Source organism: Ciconia boyciana, chromosome 4 (assembly GCF_034638445.1).
Source record: "Ciconia boyciana chromosome 4, ASM3463844v1, whole genome shotgun sequence".
Classification (NCBI taxonomy): domain Eukaryota; kingdom Metazoa; phylum Chordata; class Aves; order Ciconiiformes; family Ciconiidae; genus Ciconia; species Ciconia boyciana.
Window position 1 is genome coordinate 72,064,782 of NC_132937.1, and position 6,029 is coordinate 72,070,810.

Sequence of the window (6,029 nt, forward strand, 5' to 3'; positions counted from 1 at the left end):
ATGCCCATGCTTTTAAGAAAAAAAAATCATGACATACAAATATGTTCCTGATTGGACTGTTATGCTACTTTAATTAGGCTTATGACCAACCAGGGAAGGGCTAGATCTCGTTTGCCTTAATTGCATCTCTTCCTGATGGTGAGGAGCCAATTCTGTCCTGTCTCTTGCTCCATTTAATGCACCTGATGTCAGGTGGCATATGGCAAATCAGAACAACATTTGGCCCAATAAATCAGGTTGCATGACTATGGAAGAGCATTTCTCCTGCACTGAAATACTTCTTACCCCAAAGCTGATGGGGACAGTTGAATTCATATCCTGCTCTACACAACCCCATGTGATTGACAGTGCATGCAACCATCACCCACAGAGTAGGAAGCCTGAAGAAGAGACAAATTTATCATACCTAAGCCTGTATCTGTTAGGATATCGAAAAGAAATCTGTGGGTAGGGATAAAGCATGAAAATTGACCATAGTAAACGTTTGAACTTTTCTAAAAAGTTATGATTCCACGTAAATCTAAGAAACACTCACAGAGATAATAGTTCTGCACTCATTTCAAGAATTTGAATAGGCTGCTGCTCTAAAGCATGGAGCCATTTGTGCAACACCCAGTAGATGCCATCTTCACGAGCAGGAGCCACACTGTGCGCTAACCAAGGCTTTGCTCTGTAACACAATTGTAAGAAGACAGTGTTATCATTACCCATTACAGTTCCAGCTGCAGTTACCCAAGCAACCTGAATCATGGCATCTCCTAAATTTGTTCTGTTTTGCCTCGTAATGCCAATGTTATTTAACGCAGTCCTCTTCCGATCAGTACCAACCCTCCTTCCTTTCCTTCTCCTGTTCTGAGACGTCTGGTTTTTAGATTCCCCTCCAGACTTTGAAAGACTGATGACTTGTACTCTTTTATTTCAGATAGAAGTTAGTTTTCATGTTTATTCATGCTACCATATTAGAACATTCAATTACACTCTTGTAGCAGTAGAAATACTGTTCTCTGCTCCCCTCTCTCTCTCTGTCTTTCTCTCTTTTTTTTAAGTGTTTGGAGATCTATTTTGCTGGGGATTTTCTTCTTCTTCTTCTTCTTCTTCTTCTTCTTCTTCTTCTTCTTCTTCTTCTTCTTCTTCTTCTTCTTCTTCTTCTTCTTCTTCTATTACTCCTGCTACCTTCAGTGCTTTTACCCTTCAGTGTCTTGTTTTGCATTACAAGAATGCTGCAAGTAAAACAAAAACTAGACCTATGGTGGTACCTGGTGATCCTTTATGGGTGTCTCAGTGTGGTAAGCAAGATGTAATCCTCTATCACTATGCAGCAATTCTGTGAGCAGCAAGTTGTCTTTCAGGAAAATACAGAAACCTGTCCACTTGCATGAAAGCTAAATATGCCACTAGTAATGACTTCATGCTGTATGTCTCAGTTTCTTAAGAACCATGTAGGAGGCTTTCATCATACATCATACTAAGTCAAACAAGTCATTTTTTCAGCAGGAAAAATGCCACAAGGTTATCATATTGCAGAGTGGTGAGCAGTGGGCTTTTAAAGGTCGCCACGAGCCACTGTACACTTAAATGCTGAGAAAAGCTCCTTATGTCCTAAAACATTTTTCTGGGAAATAAAGCCAGGAGGCTAATCTTCCTGCCCCCTGTGCCCAACGCGAAGCACTCAGAGCACCGCGGGGTGCTCCAGCAGGGCTGCTCAGGCAGGGAGCGCAGGGGGCTTGCCCAGCGCACCCCGCAGTGCTGGCGGGCCCGGGCTGTGGGCAGCTGTGCCCATCTGCCCGCAGGCACCTGGGAGCGCGGCTCAGCCCACGCAGCATCGGGGCAGGCGTGATGCCGTGTATTTCCGAGGGGGACCATGCACACATGTGGAGGGGTGTCCGTGGGCACGCAGGGTGGGGTGTCAGTGGAGGAGGCTGTTTCTAAAGGGTGGCCCATTTCTGTGGGAGCAGGAAGGTCTCCGAAGGCTCCCTTCTGCAACGGTGGTGCTGGGGCAGCCCGGGAGCCCCGCTGCAGCAGGGACCTCGTGTGTGTGTGCTGCAGGAAGCTGTGCCCCACCGGTGGGGAGGGACAGAGCAAGCCTCCCCCCGTCTGCTCCACCAGCTCCTGCGTCCCCCTCCTGCCGCTCCCCTGTCTGCTTGTGGCACCTCAGGCACCCCAGGCCGAGCACACAGCTCTGCTGCCCTTGGCCGTTTTGTTGGACCATTTCTGTGGCTCAGTGGTTGCGTGTCCTAGCTGCTCCGTAGCTAACTGCCTCTCATGTCTCTCATGGGAAGCCACATGCAGCAATCAGAGGGAATAAGGGAAACAGCAAGCCAAGACCTTTCATTTTCCTTGTATTTTCCCCTTGCACTATATCTGTTTTTGATATGATACAGTTTGTAGGTAAAACTTTTTCCCTGCAGCTTAATCTCTGGGGCTGCAGAGTTCTTGCCTGTCTTCTGCACAGAAGTTGCATCCCTGCAGGACGGTCGTCAGTAACTTCTCCTTTGAGGGGAAAGACCTGTGGCAGGAGGCAGAAGTGATCCTTGGCAGGTCCATAGGCAAGGAGCACGTCTGCACTGGTGGAGCTGAGAGGAGGTGCAGGGTGGGGTGAACGGACAGACAACATCCAGCTGCAGTCTGAGATTATCCAACAGTAAAGTGTGGGGTAGCACTTGTCATTCATCCATGGTACCCTGGGACAGGCCCTGGCCCCTCGCCTCCCAGCTGGCTCACCCAGGGAAAGCATTAATGGCACAATGCAATGCCCCAGAGAGGGGCAGCTGGTGGGAGGAAACCCTTCCCTCCCCACACCTGGGGAGATGCTGTGATGACATGCTTCATCTGCTGCTCCCGCTGTCTTCTCGTCTGACACACAGGTCATGTCCAGCCACGGCATGTACAGCCCCGAGCTCCGGGAGCCTGCCCTTCCCTTCTGCCCCTCACTGTGGCTCTCACTCCCACTGCCTAACACACACTGAGTGTCTGAGGGGAACACTGACTTTCCCGTACTATGCAGGCCAGGTGATGAAATTAATTTGTTTTTTGTTGTTTTTTTTTTTTTTTTTTCAAAATGGTACCATCTAACCACATAGCCGCTTTGCCAAAAGATTGGGACCACTGTCCTTTCTGGTCAGCAATCCCTTACTAACAGATGTTTCTACACCTTGTTGCACCATCACAACCATACCACTCTCAATTTGCTTCCCACTGGAGGTATTAGCCAGGTAGATGCAGGTGAAACCTGGCACAGTTTCTACCCGCAGTGCTCCCCCTTGGCAGCTGGGAGCTGGCTGCCTGTACTTATTGGGCATGGAGAAGGGAAGGACCAATAAACAGATTTTTCCAGCATTTTCCCAGGCCTGAGAGAAAAGTGATGTCATTGCAATGCAATTTCAGGAGAGGTCTCCTGACCAATCAACTCCCTGTTGAGTACGGTAGAGTAATTTAGCTCTGCTTCTGGCATATTTACCTATACCCCAGGGAAGTGTTTTCACCTCTGGCTTGATGCAGCTCTCAAGTCCATGGGGAGACAAGAGGGGGCCTGTTTTGTTAGTGCCTCACTGAAGGAGGGAATGCATACAGACCTCCATTCTTGGTTTGAGGGGGGGGGAGTGGTAGGGAAACGAATGCCCCTGTGAGACTGGCAGGGGAGGTTTCTCAGAGAGGAGCTCAGGGCAGAGGGTAAATTTTCTCTCCATGCAGGCGGAGGAGCTTGCCTGAGTGGGGAGCTGCCAATGGATTTTTAATGGCCATCATCTGCTGTCCCAGATGGAAGGGGTAGGACAAGCTGACTCAAGACAAGACCTCTTTGCTCTGCTACCGAAAAAGAGCATGTGGGTGCCCTTCAGCTGTTCCCTCTGCTGAAGCCTGGCCTGATGCTGCTGGTGGGTTGTAGGTGGAGGTGCCTGACCTGGCACTGCCAGAGATGTGGGAGCACGTATGGGGTCTCTGCTGCTGGCAGAGCTGTGAGGGTGGCAGTTCCTGCAGAGGGGGAGGGAAAAACTGCCAGGGAGAGCAGAGACCGTGGTCCTGTCTTCAGCCACCTCTCGTGGATCTGGGAGAAGTGCTCACTGTGTTTTCCCAGATGGCCACAGTCTGAGTCCAGCTAAGGCTGGGAAGTGCTGCTCCCCTCTCAGGGAAGCAGGACAGGAACAACCCAACCTCCACTCAGCTCTTCAAAGGGAGAGACTGTACTGAACGCCACAGGTGGGGTATGGATCCCAGCTCCACCCTCCGGGCAGATGGGTTGCATGTCTTGGCCCTTAGCAGAGTGGCTTTGTCCTGCCAGCAGCTCCAGATCCTGTCTAAGAAAACCCCCGTGAGATCCCAGAGAGTACTGGATCCAAGTAAGATTTTATTGCTGTCTGGGCTGAATGTGGCTTGCATCATCTATCATGAATACTTGCAGGAGAAAAATATTTTTTCTCTGTACCTCTTCCTCTACTCCTTCCACAAAACCTTAAGGTGGGGTGTGGGGAAGATTAGGAAAACCATTTAAGTAGAGAGAAAATTCTTCTCAAGCAGCAGCAGAGCACTGAGGAGTCAGACAAATCTAGTTCCAGCAGAAGAAAAGGTGGCTGCAGTGTTTTCCAGGCTGCAGTGTTTTCCAGGCTACAGAACAAACATGGGGGATCTTCTCTCTCATACCCTTTGAGAGGAAAGGCGTTTTCTTACTGCTTCCTTCCTCATCTTTCCATTCTCAGACAACTGGTCTCATGTTGACTTTCTGCTTCAGTTTTTACCTCTTTCCAAGAAAAAGTTGCCTTTCAACAGAGCTATCTGCCACTCTTCTCCCTGCTTTCTTTATCCCTTGGCACCTTACACTTGTGTAATGCCACCTGGGGTCGGATGCCCTGTCTTTCCTGGTTTCTCCTCTGCACCTTTCAACAAGTTGTAGTTGCTGTTACTTGCTCCTGGGGGTTGCAGTAGCCTCAGGCTCAAATAATGCAGCTCTTTCTCCAATTATTTCAAAATCCACTGCCAAACACAACTTTCATCAAGTTTGCAGACAAATATTTGGCTTGGTGTGCAGTCACATGGCCAAGAATTGGCCTCACTTATTTCTCAGTGACAGCAGATACTTATCAAAGTCTTATTTAACACATCCACCCCATTTTTTCTCTCATCTCTAGCAGTCTGGAAAAGAATTTATGCCCATCCTTTCTGCAGCAGTCTTTAGATGTATCTGCAGTCCATTCTCACATTCCCCCCTTCCTCTAGAGGCAATTCCATCACCTTTCTCAGGATTGCAGGGTCTAAAGACTGGAATTGAATTCCCTCAACTGCAAGCAGCCTGATCATGCACCACCCAGGAAACCATCATTCAGCAACACTACCCAGCCACGTAAGTGTTCTTAGTCTGCTGCAGGTGCAAAGCCAAACTCTTTCCTTTTGCACCTGTGGATGACTGCTTCCAAAACTGCTTGTGCAGAGAGTCAGATGTTCTGACCCTACTTTCCATAGGGCTTGCCTCTCTCTTCGTTGTGTTTTATCAATGACAAAATGAAGCCTTGGATCCAAACATCTGTATGAATCCTATTCATAGGACATGCATATGAAATTGAGTAACCAAGCCTGTCACAGAATCAAAGAAAAAAATTATCTCTCGTCTTTATCTCGTTAAAAGTCTGACCACCCATGTTGTCAGAATTTTCTCTGTACTTCCTGCAACCCGTGTCTGATGCATCCAGTCCTTTTGCCGTGCACCTCTGAGTATGAGGCTGTCTTTCCCAGAATCTCCTTCAGTTGAAGACAACAATTAGTTCACCCCTTGGCCTTCTCTTAAAAAAAAAAATTTACTCATCCATTTCAGTCCTTTTGCATGTTAACTTTCCTAGGTGATGCTGTAAGATGTATTAGTGTTCACAGGTACCTTAGTCTTGCTGCAAATAGTGTTAAACTTACTATAGCTGTTTAGCATTGGCTTTTTTTGGCTTGAACCTGATAATCATCTATTGCCTGGCCAGAATGGGGTGGCAGAGGAGTAATTTGGTCACTGTGGGAAGGCTGTAATGAGGCTTGTGGCACCTTTCCCACCTACA